The following is a 16,439-nucleotide window of genomic DNA, read 5'->3' as shown; positions in this document are numbered from 1 at the left end:
TGAGCGCTCCGTGTGTTTAATGCGTTGTCCTCTGTGCGTGCATGCGTGTGCTTTTTTTCTCCTGATTTGTGACGTCATCGTGGCATGTCTGGACTTGTTTAGCAGTGTTGCAGTTCTTCCCGCTGCTAGTATCTTGTTGGTGTCATGTTGTGCTAGCCGCGTGGCGATGTGTGGTGACCTGAGGTCTTAAGCCTTTTCCCTGCTCACCTAAGGAAATTTGTGTATCCCTGTCCTGTGCCCTCTTTACGCAAGGGCAATGCGTCTGCGTATGTGGCACTATCACATACCAGACCTGAGTGTCTTTTTCTTAGTTTATTAGCATATGCTTCAGGTTTTTTAAGTCAAGCACAAGTGCGCGCAATTTTTCGCTGCTCTCTTCCTCAAATCACCGATTTTACGCAGAAGAAAGTCGCATGGTGCAGCTGAGAAGTGGGTTTCTCTGATTGTTTGTTAGATGTTGTTAGGAGCTCGGTATGTTGAGGAAGTCAGCTGTTAAAGGTATCCGTGAAGAAATGCTTGCATCTGAGCGCAGGATAGGAATTCCTGAAGCACGGCACCCTCAGTGTAAATTAATTATTTTGGATATGAGTCTGCTTCCCTGCATGACAAGGCTGAAATGGGAAGAGAGAAAAAATTGGAGCGCTTCATTAGTAGCGATCCAAGTAATAGGGCAATTATAGTTTCCATAGAAAGTTGGGCTCCTAAAATTATAGTTTAGTTGTAGTTTTTCTAACCTGCAATGCAATAATCATTAATATAGTATAGGAATGCTATCGTGTTCCCGTAAAGGCGTTCTGTCTTGTGCTTTGGAGTGCGCGAATAGAACTTTGCTCCCAGGCTTTTCCGCCTTTTTTGCTCGCAGGTGTAGCCTCAGACAACGAATGTATGAGCATAGAAAGGGTCATGTATTACATAAGCCTGGAGGTGATGTTGAGTGGTCTCACTTATTATTTTAAAAGAGCAGTGGCAGTTTACTGTAATTCTAATGACCATGATGAGCCTTTGGGGTGAAAATAGTTAATATGCGGGGTGCTTTTTTGTTGAATTTTAATGAGAGAATCAATGTCATTAAGAGTAGGACAAAGGAAATAATCTTGCGATTCAATAAATAATAGGAGTCTTTGCCGGTGTCTTCTTCTTCAGACAGGATGTGATGACGTCACGCAGTCTGTAGCAATGCATTGACCGTTACTGGAAAAAAGTGTGGCAATAGAAAAATAGTGTGTATTGTCCTGGACAGATTTACGATGAACACTGTTTTTGAACAAGAGGAGTGCGTGTGCTTGGAAATAGTTTGATGCTGGTTTCCTTCTTTGTTTCTTTTCGCTTTTCCCCCTTGTTGTCTGACAAACATGCGCTGACATGCCTGGGCTTGTTCTGACATGCTTTCCTTCTGCATGTAGTTTTTTTCCTTTTGTACAAGGCATATTCTTGACGATAGTGCTGCCTTGAATGGGAGTAGAGCAATTCTTAATAATTTTGCGATTCATTTAGTTCAGAGAGTAACCGCGAGGGGGACAGGTGTGTGACTTTATTCAGGAGGAACAAAGCATCATTATTCAATTATCTACCTGGCTCTCGGGTGGGATGAACATGTCTTGCTGCACCATTTTTTCCCTGTACAGTAAGACTTTGGGAATGAAATGCTATAATCTCCTCTTTTCTATGGTGCTCTTCTGCAATAGTTCCCTATGCAATCGTTATAGAAGAATAAAGGAAATAATCTTGGGATAGTGATTCAATAAATAACAGGTCCCATGTCTAGAGTGTACGCGTTCTTGAGCCACGCACCTGCAAGATGACGTCATACCGTGGCTTCACTGCAGGTTGACCTTGTCTAGAGGAGCATTAGTGGAAAAAAACAGGGTAGCCCTGAGACAATAGGATGCCGTCACGACCAATGAGACTGGCCTGCAGGGGGCGCAAGGATTCACTTCTCTCTTGGACACTGGCGGGTGTAGACACGGTAATTATGATCCTGGCAATTGCGTTGATCGTCAGTTGAAGAGCGTAGCTTAGGTGGGGTTCTGTCTGCCTCTGATGGGGTGCGGATCTGTGGTTCGTCACTGGTGAATGGTGTTCGACGATGCAAGTGGATTTTGTGACGAGCGGATTTACAATGAGGGAATGCTGTGAACGGGAAAAATGATGGTGAGTGTCTTTTCACTCTGTTCAAGTGTTCGTTTTCCTCTGTTGCCCAACAGTCGTGCGAATTTGTCCTGACATGCTCCGATATGCATGCTTTCCTGTGTTAACGCTTTGTATTTTTTTCGTTTTTGACAAGGAACATTGTCGTCTTGACGATAGTGCTGCCCTGAGTTCTGCGCGCGTTGATTTGTTGAGTGCCTAGTCCTCTTATTAGCCGTTGATGGAGTTACATGTTAGGATATTTTGTTCTTTTGCAAGTCTCATTTAGTAAGACTTTGGAATTCCTACGATCAGTTTTCATGCATGGTGCTCTTCTGCAATAGTTTCCTATGCAATCGTTATAGAAGAATAAAGGAAGTAATCTTGGGATAGTGATTCAATAAATAATAGGTCCCCTGTCTAGAGCGCACGCGTCCTTGAGCCACGCAGGTGCATGATGACGTCATACCGTGGCTTCACTGCAGATTGACCAAAGGAGCATTAGTGGAAAAGAACAGTGTAGCCCTGAGACAATAGGATGATGTCTGGACCAATGAGAACTGGCAGCAGGGGGCGCAGGAATGCTCTTCTCTCTTAGCCTCTCGCAGGTGGCGGTAGGAGCGCGCGGAGGGCGCTACGAGCGCGCGCATGCGTAGCACCCGTAGAGTGGCGCTTACGTCAGTCCACCTCTGGCTCTCGTTGGGAGAAGACGTGCGGTCGTTCGCTCCGTCGTCACTTGATCCCTGGCTGTCGACGAGAGCAGTCGCATCGGTCTGCGCTCCTACTGTGGTGAGGTGATTTGTTGTGTAACTAATGCTTTCGCCAACTTTGTTCCCGCTTTGTTTGCGATTTTCGTGCCCGTGCACGTCGGGTGCTGGTTGCTGTTGTTCGGGCATCCCCGCCATTTTCTATCTTCTTCTGCCTTGGGAACGGCAGTAGCGCTGGCGTGATTTTTAATAATTTTGTTGTGAGATTAGTTGAGAAAGTAACCGCTAGGGGGTGTAGCTGCGGGGCTTTATACAGGACAAAAAAGCATTACGAGTCAGTTTCTGCCTGCCTCTCGGATGGAGCAGTCGCATGGTTCTGCGCTCCTGTTGTGGTGGGATCATTTGTTGTGTAACTAGTTCTATTTTCTTGTTAGCTATTGATGGTTTGCATACTCTTGCTTTCCCAGCCTCTGTATTACGAGTGTTTTTCTCCTTGCATGTCCAGAGCTGTCCTAACTTGCCCAGACATGCCATGATGACGTCACAGCTGACGTCACAGGATGTCCGGAACTGGTGCTGCGATGCTTTGCAACCTGCCTCCGTGCTCCGTCGCGGCATCGTTGATTTTCGAATAAATTGTTTCTCTCCACTCTATCTCTATCTATTTTTTTATTTTTATCAGCTCAACTAGCCCACAACTCACACAGTGGTCTGGACACGTCCTAGATGCTCCCCAATTAGTGTAATGACTCCCTGAATTATCCTGATTAATGTGGGGGGTCCCAATTAGCTCTAATTGCTCATTAATGGCGTCCAGGCCACTGTGTGAGTTGTGGGCCAGTTGAGCTGATCCCATACTACTCACGTCGTTGATCTTTGAAGTTTGGCAGCGGTTGCTGTTGCAAGGAGCGCAACCGGGACTCTGTTGATTATTTCGGGTGTTAATACACCGACTGAAAAAATATCCCTCGTCTTAGATCACTGCATCAAGCATATTCCTCCACAACTTCCCTCTTATGTAAAGGACACTAACGACTACCTTGCCCAAATAAATTCCATTAATAACATTTCTCCTAACCTCAACAACGCTATACTGGTAACTATGGATGTGATGTCATTATATACAAATATTCCCCATGATGAAGGTGTCAACGCTGTAGAGCTTTTTCTTTCCTCCTTTCCGTCTGATCTTCTTCAAACTAAAACCATTATCTGTCTTCTTGAGTTAGTCTTGCAGTACAACAACTTTGTTTTTAATGACAAACATTATGTCCAAGTTCAGGGCGCAGCGATGGGTTCCCGTATCTCACCCAATTACGCAAACCTCTTCATGGGGCTTTTTGAACAAAGAGCCTTAGAGTCTTTTCCAGTGACACCATTCGTATTCCTGCGATACATTGATATTTTTGCCATCTGGACAGCTGACGAAACCTCTCTACTTTCATTTTTTGATCATTTTAACTCACGGCACAATTCCATCAAATTCACGCGCAACTACTCTAGAACTTCAATCAGCTTTCTAGACGTCACTGTTTCTCTCGAGTCGGGTAAACTCGTCACAGATCTCTATAAGAAGCCGACTGACAAACGGCAGTACCTTCATTTCAACAGCCATCACCCTAATATCCAAAAGCGAAACATTCCATTTGGACAACTCACACGTTTGAAACGCATATGTTCCAATACACAAGATTTTTTGAAGCATGCAAAGGACATGTGCAATGACTTCAAGGAGCGCAGATATCCCGATGAACTCATCGACAATGCCCTAGCCAGAACCATCTCTCTAGACAGGGAAAGGTTGCTTTCTCGTGAATCCTATAAGGCACCAAGTCATAATAAATGCACTTTCATTACACCTTACAACCACGCACTCCGTAATGTAGGATCTGTGTTCAAACGCCATTTAAACATACTCCACGCCTATGAATATCTCAAAGACATTTTCCCTAATGTTCCGGCTATTACATTTCAGAGATCACGTAACATACGCGACTTACTCACTTCCTCCCGCAATAATCAACGGAGTCCCGGTTGCGCTCCTTGCAACAGCAACCGCTGCCAAACTTGCTTATTTATTGCAACATGTACCTCCACCTGTAGCACTGTTAATGGTTTCGTTTTCTCTATTCGGCAGTCTCTTCACTATAACTCATTCAATGTCTGCTATCTCATTACATGCAAATTGTGCAATAAACAATATATAGGCGAAACACGTAACACCATCCGTGAAATATTTTATGGCCATAAATCAGATATTGTTAATAAATGTCAGTCACCTGTATCGCTACATTTTAATCTTCCGGGACATGATCTGCATACGCATATACTTATCACCATTTTAGAATCCGGGTACGCTAATGACATCAAACGCAGAAATCGAGAATCCTTTTTCATTTCGAAATTTGCAACGTTACAGCCGCACAGCATCAACGAGTACGGCGGCCCCTTATAGTCATTTATACTATGAGTCTATTTATTGTATTATCACTTGTCTGCCATTTTTCACATCATACACGATGGTTGCGTTCGTTTATTCGACTCGAACGCCTCGAGAGCCGAGGGAGTAAACTCTTGGTGGGCGAAAATGCCGCGGCGCGGCTCTCATGACGTCGCCCAGGTGACACTAACTCCCGTTCTAAAATTCGAGGATTCAACACTAGAGGTGCTCAAGAGTCGACTCGCAGCGACTCTCCTTTCGAGGTGGGTCGCTAGAGTCGATGACGTACGATGGCTCTCATACGTCACGACTCCGACTCGCGGGTCGCGCGAGTTTAATAAACGAACACACCCGATGATACACCATCAGTAAGACACCCACTCCGCGTTACTTTCCCAGAGTCTGGAAGCTCCTAGCCATCAAGGTGCTGTGTGTCCTCAATCCTTCACTCTTGAGCCCTAATTCCCCGTACGCATTCTAAAGCTCTTTGTGCCAACTGGCTGCTGTGCCTATTCATGTGATGTTCATTGGTTTCCTCCACGTACAACTCCGACTCGTCTGTATGTCTGTCTGACCTTCTCCAGCCACCTCCTATTGATTGCATTTTGTTTTTAATTTTTGTTGATATTTGTATTGCGTTTGTAGTTCTCTTCACCCTTACCCTTTTTTCTTGTACCATGTGACTTGGTTTTTTTATATATGCTTCACCACTTGTAACAGGTCCTCAAACATGAAGAAGTGCAGCCTCCTGCACGAAAGTCTTGTTTTTTATGTATATAGTAAACAGTTGATGCTCTTAACCATCTTTGTTATTTTTGGTTCTTCCTCAGAAAAGAAATGCAATTTCTTTTCTTTATTGTGAGCTGTTTGATTCTAGTGATCTCGGGCATATTGCGAGCTTTTATGATTCTTGCCCTACGCCGCTACCCTACGCCGCGAGACAATTGAGTATGAATACGAGCGGCGCCACAGGACTGCTTTGGCCTAACTTGTCACAATGCAGGCTGGCCAATGCTTGGCAAGTCATTGGCCAGGGTGCAGATACGTATCAAGAAACAAGCTTGTTGGCCGACCATGCACCAACCAAGGCCGAGTAGGCCAGCCTAGCTATTGCCAAGCTTGGCCCAACCTTTTTTGCAAGGATGGCCCAACGACTTTTAGGTGGGGATCACACGTCGGCGCGGCATTTTGCCGACGTTGTTTTTCTCCTTTGGGGCAGCCAAAGCTGCATGTTGCGGCGCGCTGCTTAATAATTGGGTCATGCATTTTTTGCAACGGGCTGTGGCTGGCCCATGCACAAGTATGTTCCATGGGCCATTCTAGGGCCCACGTTTTCCCATCAGTACCCAAACTTGGTTCTTTATTGGACAGACATCGGCCCTACATCTGTCAGGTGGGCCCTCTACATTGACCCGAGCTTGTGCCGGCTAAGTCGGCCCGAGTGAGGCCATAGTCAATCCCCAACCTTGGCCCAAGCTTTCTTTGCAAGCTTGGCCCGACAACTTTTAGGTTGGAAGCAGACGTCAGCCCAGTGTTTTGCCAAGATCGCTTTTCCCGCTGGGAGGTAGCGTTGTCATGCAAAATTTCTCACTGGGCCGTTATAAGGCCATATATGGGTCAGCGTTGGCCAGGTTGGCCCTATGTGGGTGGCCAATGGACGGGCAGTCTCAGGCCATTGTCAATCCCCAAGCTCGGCTCAACCATGTTGTCTTAGGTTGGGCCAAGGTTGGCTTAGTTGGCCAACTCGTCTCAGCCGACCTTTTACGCCAAGCAAGTTTTTCCACTTGGGATTATAGTTGTCTTTCTTAAACACGACTTAAGTCATTAGTGTGACAACAAATTACCCTACGAAGGTGCAGTAGTTTGTGAGCAGTCACTTCTCCTCTTGTGATATCATAGCTCCTGCCCTTGCCCTGTTCTGATTGCAAATACTTTGAATCTTTTTTGTGCACTTGTGTATATCTTTTAAAAATGTATCCATACACAAGTAATATTCTAACATATGTACAGTGTGTCCCGGCTAACAACAAACAGTTTTTTTCAGGTCTTCCCAGTTATGCGTCAAAACGTGCACGTTGTCGGGAGGCGGTCCGCGCGGCTGCCAACGGACTGTGCTGCTCGGGGAATAACACTAGCAATTGCGTAGCTATTTTCGAGTTAAAGAGAAAAACATTGCATTCTTACCATGCGGTGCCGATCAGAGTCAGGACAATCATAGCGACAAGAACCAACTTCATCTCGAATTAGGTTTAGTGCAGTTCTTGCCTCTCTCGTGTAGGCCAGGTACTGGGCTCGTCTAAGACACGCCTTAAATATACTCTATCCTCAGCTAAGCAGCAGCTGGAACGCAAGTGGTTTTACCTGATCGAATCCAATACCGCAGAACTGTCTAGACATGACGTCATGAAGTATCAACGTGTCGTGGCTTCGACATTTCTCGGATGATTGATTACAGATAAACATAACTTCAGAGAAAATATATGTTTTGTAACACTCCACACCGGGCGTTCAATAACGTCTAAGCATAATAATAAAAAACGAAAGTCAGACTCTTGCTGCGCAGGAAATACTGTCCCACTGCCCTTTACAAGGGTGGCAAGCTGGGGTAGTTGGTTCAAGTTCAACGTGGTGTTCATTGCAGCCAGAACAGACACACACTCAGACAGAGTGTTGTGTTGTGTTTGTGTTGTGTGTTCTCTGTCTGAGTGTGTGTCTGTTTTGGCTGCAATGAACACCACTGCCCTTTCATTCATCGAGAAATCGTTGTCATCGAAGGTGATTTGTCAAACGCGGAAACAGCAACAAATTAACGAGGGCAGGGTCCGGAGAATTGCATGATGGTTGGCAACTTGGAATCATCACCGCCATTGTTGAAAATTACCCACTCTCAAAACTCGTCCGCATCGACGCAACAGCTTTTGTTCACTTACTCATTAAAGCAGATCTGCTAGACTCATAATTTCTTGAAATACGAGAGAAAGTTCAAGAAATGGGAAGATAGGCAACTGTTAAATGCTCTCCGTGGCTCACGTGAGTGTGCCTGCCTGTCAATCAAACCTGCAGTCAAGGTTCCAGAAAAGCACGAACTTTGAAATATTTTCGTGACTTAAAGTGACAATGAAAAGATGGCTAAGAAGCAAGCGAGCTGGTAAAGTTGATGCGTAATGTAAAACCCCCGAGACAAGGGAGCACGAAGGCACAGACACAACACCAAGTCTCAACACTTGATTATTGAGCAGGGACCGGTTCAAGTGGTTTCACTTCAAGTCGTCCCTGATCGATGACACAGTTCAGCTGGCAGCAGTTCAACACATTTTCGCCTGGGAAGCAGTTCCCCCGCATGTTAGATACTGTTCCGATTTGGGATTTTGAACGTGGTGGAGTTTGGGTACACGTGGATTCTTAGCTGCGGGATGTCGGGATATCCCGAAATGCTTAGTAACACGTGAGACGACACCAAACCCCCGTAGATTACAACATGTGACTTTTGGAATGTCCATAGTGGAAACAAGTAACACGTATAGAAGAAGATAAGGGGCCGTTTGGAGTTTCTTCTACATAACATATAAGAAATGTTTTACGGCATTCGGCTTTAATATCATGCTCGAACAGATTAAGTGAACCCACGAAAGGCAGTGTAGCAACTCCACGTAATCATAAATGTTTTCAGTGCAAGATAATATTATCATCATAAAGGAGAGCTCTGTCCCCAAAGAAAGTAAATCGACAATGGTTCATAATTGTGTTAATCGTAACACGTACGTCGAAATCTACTCATCCGGCCTCTTTGAGGCGACATTTCTGCTAACCATATTGCCAAAAAAGGATGTATGTACTATTTAGAACATTACGACATTGACGGGAGGTTCCAAAATTAATTCTGGTTCCCATTGGAATGATTGTGAACGGATATTGCGGGGTTAGATTTTCCGGTGCATCAGCACAGCTCTCCTTGAAGTGCGCCCAGGACGCGTACCGACCGTTCTTGCTGTCCCCGTCTGTAGCCACAGTGGCTTCACGGGGCTATAACACGTAAACAGCTCGCCGACCATTTCCCCCGTGAAAGAACGTGGTTCACAATATCCATACATGTGGTGGTGGTGGTAATGATGAAAGGGCTTGTCGTTGTCGGCCTCACGTATGTGGGCAACGTCACGACTGATGCCCTGGGGGAATGTGCGTCCTGGGCCGACTTCTAAGGGAACTGTACCGACATATGTCTGAAAGTGTCTGAGGAAAACCCAGGAGAAACCCCAGACAGCACAGCCGGCACCGGGATCCATACATGTAATTTCTTTGGTTGTAGCGAGCGAATTTACCAATAAACAATGCCATTCAAAGATCATAACCCGCGTGCGACTCTCCTTACTTACTTACTACTCCTGCCATGGCGCATCAATCTAACCAACGGCTTCGCCGCTTCGCCGTCCGTTTACCGGCGTACGCGCGACTCCAGCTTGGCCTCGTTCCCATGTTGACGGACGGCGGAGCCGTTGGTTAGATTGGTGCGCCATGGTAGAAGCCACGGAGGAGAAGTAAGGAGACCGAACTCCGCTGGAAAACGACGTCGCAGTTCCTCGAGTCAATTGTTGGCCGCGGCGCGGCGCTCGCGTTCCCTCCGATACTAGCTCCGCGAAATCGCCTGCACGGCAATGCGCCGTTTGTGCTCGAATACTCTATTAAAAAGCGTTCAAAACGAATGTTTGTTTGATAAGCATAAACAACGGTGTCTCCAGTAACGAGTTAAGATTTTCTGGTCAGCTACAATTATTTTTTCTTTCCTTTTTTGTTTTCAGTTTCTGCTACCTCGTTTTTGTCTCATAGATGGAAGCTACCTGTCGGATAAAAATGAAATCGGAAACAGGGAGACAAAAAAAAGACGTAAGACAAACGTCTGACATTGCCAAAGGTGTAGTGTCGAATGCCTCCGGCAGAATCAACTGTCGCTTCTCCCCGGCCGTCTCGGGTATTGTGCCCTTCTCTCACTGGTGCGCGCGTACTTCGACCGCTGCGCTAACACGCTAACATACCCCAAAGGAAGCAAACGTTGTCCCGAAAAGCTACATTTGAATGGTATGGAGGAAAGAGTATGTTAGAAGCTCTGTAATCGAAAGTCGCCGGATGCGATCTTTCCGGAATCGTGCGTTACGTGGGTCGTCGCATAAGCTGGGACTTAGAAAGTTTTATCTCCGTACGTGTCGAGCAGTTAAGATACCTTTGTGTGTGAGAGAGGCAAGGAGGGGCAGGACGCTCTGATGATGGGACACGGTGGGGTTCCGAAGGTTCTGGCACTTAGTTTCTTATATCTTGTCATGCATGCCAATCGCTCGGTTTTGGGAACTGCAAAAGAAAGTCGGGATCTAGCCTCTAATTTATGTTGACGAACACTGAAATCTTGAACAACACTTACTTCTACAATACACTATCGCTTTGGTGTTCAGTTGCAAGTTACTTAATTCTGTACAAGCATGCTGCTGAAAGCGTTGCACCAGGGATTTTACTACCACCACACACACAAAAAAAAAAAGAGGAACAATACTGCACCACCACCAGTATATACCTGCCAGAAAAGCTAAAAAGCCCTAATTCCAGTAGATATAAGATTTACCCCCCCCCCCCCCCGCCTACGGTACCCCAAGATAAAAATCGTCTTCGAGATCCCTTCCTTAGACAGGAAGTGCATGCACTGAATCCTGCACCGCGCGTGTGCAAAACCTGCGACAGAAGTGCGTTCTGGTGCCTTGGTATTAAATTCGTGTATGGTGGCATGCGAAATGTAACTCTCTATCCCAGCGGATGCATCACAATTACGACAAAAGGCTCCTGTTTCCCAAAGCGTTGTGTATAGCGGCTGGTAGAGGCGCGGGCGACAGAGCTCTCGTGCAACAGTTGGAATACAAATGCGGATTAACCAGCCCAATGACATCATTACCCTACACTGCGAGGTGTTCCCGGGAACTAATCAATGCAAACCATTCATCAATGTATCAATGTACATCTCGTGGCCGTGCGTTGGCGGTGATGTAAATACCCGTACCATCCTGTACGATGTCGGACAATAACCTTTGTGCTTCTTCACGTGTCGTGTTTTATCTCAAATAAACAAAGAAAAAGAGAACAGCTTGTTGACTGGGAGAGCACCACGTTTACGGAGACATTCAAGCCGTCAAGACAACGCGGAGCCCCCTTCACGGCGGCTTCCCCGCATTCTAAAATAAAAGCTTCTCGCCTTGCACTAACAAAAACTGTAGGCGAAAAATTCACAGAGAGATCGTTCCTTGATACACGACAACCGTGTTTACCTATCAAAATATTTTTTTCTACTTCCACTGGACACACAAGTACATCTGAAAGAGTGCATTGCAGCAACCTTATTTCAGAGGAGCAAGTACCTGACGGGGCGCGAGCGCCGCGCCGCGGCCACAATTAGACTCGAGGAATCGGGAGCACGCTTTCTCAACGGCGGCTCGGCAGAGTTCGTTATACTTACTTCTCCTCCGTGGTAGAAGCCTTGCGACACGCGAAACAACGGTATTGCTGCGCCATCTCTTGGGCAAGAGCAGAGGCTTGGAAAGTGCCTGCCCTCCGCGTCCTCCTATTGGCCGGCATCCAGGAGGCGGAGCCTCTCTTGCTTATGGTTAACAAACGCAAGGATAGATCCCGATGAGTTCCAATCTACACCAGGAACGTTCAAGTCCCCGCATAATTGGAAGGGAGAGTTCAACACATTGGTGTTCAGCTCAAGTGCTTCAAAAAACGTTATGAAATATGGGGTGGCAAATAACAGTTACCGACCAAGAGTGAGTTGTTACATCCAAGAGATATCTCAACCCAGATAGCTTCATGCCCGTGAACAAGGTCAAACCGCTGATGGGCGATAAGCGAAGTGCGAACTGCAATAAGTACTCCACCCCACCCCCCACCCCCCAAAAAAAACATACCAGAAGTATTATATTCGCGATCACAACGAAAGACGTTGTACTCGCAAGGAAAGTAATGCTGGACAACATGTGAATCGTTAAGCCACGTTTCAGTGAGACATATAATGTCGTGGTGGCAGGACATCAGATTAAGCGAAAACTCGTTAGATTTTGTTCGCAAACCACGGACATTTTGATAAAACACGGAGAGTGGTCTCGCCATGCTAAGTTACGTGCCAGGCCGTTGACAAGACGAACTGGCATCAATGCTAGGAATTCTGCCCATGAAGGCACGATACAGGCAGCGAGTAAATCTCTAGAAAAAACATCGGGATCGGTCACAACACAGATATAAGCATATGAGTCACATCTAGTTGTTAGCTTTACACAGCGGAAAGAGCTACTCTAAAGAACGCTTTCAATAGCAACACAGACATCATTCATCATAATGTGTCTTTATTTTACCCGGCACGCTATCAACATCCATGACAGCCATGAGGGACCATGTTTCGATATAAAGAGCATAGGGAAGACACTTAGCGATGACTATACAGGGTGTTCAAAATTAAGCTTTCACGAGCGCTACGCAAACACAGCGATGACAGGAAACAGGATGATAACTTTACGCTACTTGAGTAAGAAACAGGTGCTACATAATTAGCAGCACCTGTTTCTTACACAAGTAGCGTAAAGTCTCTTCTTGGCAGGGGATGGTAGATCATTTCCTGGATGAAACACCGACAGCTTGCAAAGATGTGAGCTACAGTGAAATAGTAGCAGTCTGCAAAAGCCCTGAGCCCGCACCAGTGATTGCTATTGGACTGGTATGAGGGAAAACATGGGAAATTTACAATGAGAAATTGACAAAGAGTTACAAAGATGGATGTGCACAGAAAGTGGCTAATATTTTTCTTCACAGGCTTGCGAAGTCAATGATAGGGATACCTCTGAAGAGAAGCGTCTGTTGAAGATATTGGCATGTCCCCACTTGAGGCCCTTCTTATACTGATGAAGAAGTCACGAACTCATGTGATGTTTTATAGGCAAGTTGATAGCCCATGTTCTCTTGGAGCTTGTGGACTGGAACGTGTTTGTAGCAAACACCTGTGCACTGAAAAGAAAAAACAAGCATGCATACATTGTGTTACTGGTTGGCAGAAGATAAAGTACTTGCAAATTGTTGTGGACGCGGTATGATGATGTTCTTCTTCTTTCCTTGTTTGTTTGTTTACTGCTCCTATGTTCATTCATAAGCACAGTGATCGATAAAGCAATATTTACAAGCTTCGATGCCTGTAGAATGTATTTTACTGTGCAGTGACTGTCTGGTTACTCCAAAAGGGTATATGGCAGACCTTTATTGTGCATGAAAGGGATACTGTTGTGATTTTGCAGTGTTCACCACCAAACCATCCAATGTACCTCTGTCAAGGTAGCAGGCATTCGATGCTGCCCACAAGCACCTGAGAGAAAAGTGAGATCTTCACCTCAGTGAAAGCGAATAAATATACACATGGTCAGACAGCACGTACTGCATTCCACATCAAAAAGGCAAAAACCTTTGTGCGCTTGAGAAGGAAAGTTTTCCATTATGGCATGTACAGCGCATGCTTCGAGGACTTTTCTGCAGTGCTTTCCTAATGGTCCCCAGAGCCACCTGGTAAACTCTTCGTAGGCAACGTTCCGAAAGTTCCTGCATGTACCATGGGCGAAACCTAAAATTATGATACGTAACTTTACTGATAACAAACCGAAGGCACACGTGAATGAACTCACGTGTTCACTCCGCTGTTCCTGGTAAGGGCGTAGTCGTCGCTTTCTCTCACATAGCAGTACAACACCTGGAGCACCTCAGTCTCCAGCCACAGTATTTCAAAGTACATATTTCTTGAAATACAACCGCTGCGCTGCTTCAGTAACGTCTCATTTCGCTTCAGCAGAGGCACTCTTCTGCTGTCGATATTGGCACGCATTTGCTGAAATGACACCTGAACTGGAGGAGCAGTACCACATTTCCGCTGTGACGCTCTCAACATTTTCATTACACATGAAGACTGTTTCCCACGTGGCTAGATGACGGCGACGATGGCAATTCATCCTCCGTCGACGATCCTGCGGATGGCATCGTGTCATGCTGTGTCTCCGGCGTGCCCTCGTAGGAGCAAACGTTTTGCCAGCGTGGCTGCTGGAATAACACGAACATCCAGCAGTCCGAAGCTTCGACATCACACGCCGTGTACCAAAAAACATTTCGGCCATTACGGTTTCGCCACAGACCGGTGCGCGGATGAGAAAGGCGAGACTAACCATAGCCGACACGAGCCAACCTAGTGTTGTTGCTTAGTGAGTACTCAGCCTCGCGCTCGAATGCAATCTTTGAAATTCGATTACTCAAAGGAAAAGGGAATCAAAAAAAAAAATTTCGTAACTGAGATGTACTCTTCCTAGGCTTTCATAACATCATAAGGTTTCCCTGGGTTAAAATCCACTTTACAGACGCTTTATAGCGTCCTCGATAAACTTGCTCCGGAATTGCCCCGAAACCACAGTGGTGCGTGGCGCTCTACACTGGCGGTGCCCTGGGCGGAGGCATTATCGAACATGAAACTGCACTGCACTGGTGGATCTGATGGATACTAGCATGCGCTACCTAGAGATCTGTGCTCGTTGTGGCTCGTAGGCTGCGCGACCCGTAGCGAGAGGCACCTGGCGAGCGGCACCGATCGAATGCCATGCTGACGATGACTGTCTGGTGCTACTTGCACGGCTACATCTGGCTTGTTGCCGCTTCCGCCTTCCTCCGTGCTTCCGGCAATCGCGATGCTTCTTGGAATTGCACTCTGGCGCTCGGCCGATTTTCTCGGTGTGAGTTCGGGGCAACTCAGTGCTGCACTGAACGGGTGCACTCCTTTAATCGAGGACGTTCAGTGCGCACCAGTGCAGTTTATCGAGGATGGCAAGCCGCACCAGGTCGCACCGGGGCGCACCGGTGCAGTTTATCGAGGACGCTATTAGATATATGAGTAAGCACAGGTGTAATCAAACCGCCAACAAATTTAAGTCGTCTCAACTGCACACCAAAAATGACACAACTTCTGCTATTACGTAGAGAAAGCATTGCTGAATACACATCATTTTCATTTAAAGGAGAAAGGATTCGCTCGTATACGATCAATATCTTGTGCAAGGTTTGGCTGTGCCTCTTCACGTATAGCGATGTTGACAAAGTGCCGATTTAAAGCATTCGCAAGGGGAATACCAGATAAAATATTGCCGTCTACAACAAGATTCGTGCATCCGTGGGGACGAGTCCGGACTGTGCTCCGTCCTTTCAATTCTTTTCCAAAGTGCATCAGGTGATTGCGTTGCATGGTTGCATTCAGGTTCACCTTCACTGTCCACCTTTCGGCGTCTGAGTATGTTGAGAGAGGCGGTACCCGAGACGGGGAGGGAGAGAGACGACACAACAAGAATTCTCGAACACAGCAAAAAATTTTATTTACCAGAGCTCTATATATTCAAAAACCTCCGGAGAGGAGGAAGAGGAAGGAGGGAAGGCTCGCTTACGCAGTTGCCACGTGTACTAATCTCACAGGTCTCCCTGAGCAACCTACGCAAAGTGTTCTTTTCTTTGCACAAAACTTGGGTCTCGGGGAAAACCGGCTTACTGTGTTCGAGAATTCTTGTTGTGTCGTCTCTCTCCCTCCCCGTCTCGGGTACCGCCTCTCTCATCATGCACCAGCTTGTCAGCGCCCTGTCACTTCTTTCGGTCTGAGTATGTGTTGCAATAGTTGATAGATGTTAATAACCAAACAGGTGGTCGACACTGAGTCATCTTTTTTTTTTTTTTTTGTAAAGATGAGAGAGAGTGGAGTCCTAGAAGATGCTAATACCAACATACAATAGTCAATCTATTTTCACGTAATCGGTTTCAACAAATGTCAGGAGCCGTGAGGATGTCCTCATAGTGATAATCATAACCAAGGACACGTGCGTACGTGCTGCCTCTTCCAGGGAAAACGATATTTCTGTTAGCGATATTGCTGGAACGATGTTTCTGAGAAACGATGTATACACTGTTTACACGAAGGGAAGGTCAAACGGGTAGGAACGCTTTATTACAATTAACATATGGCAGTGCACTTTCAGGCTTTACCTTTTGCGGAGGGCTGCAGTTGAGGGGAACTACGGCGGTCACCACGTTGTCAACGTGCTGTGAAGCAGACGCCGACACGGGGGTGTACC

Source organism: Ornithodoros turicata, unplaced genomic scaffold (assembly GCF_037126465.1).
Source record: "Ornithodoros turicata isolate Travis unplaced genomic scaffold, ASM3712646v1 ctg00000858.1, whole genome shotgun sequence".
Taxonomy (NCBI): Eukaryota; Metazoa; Arthropoda; class Arachnida; order Ixodida; family Argasidae; genus Ornithodoros; species Ornithodoros turicata.
This window is presented reverse-complemented; position numbering follows the sequence as displayed.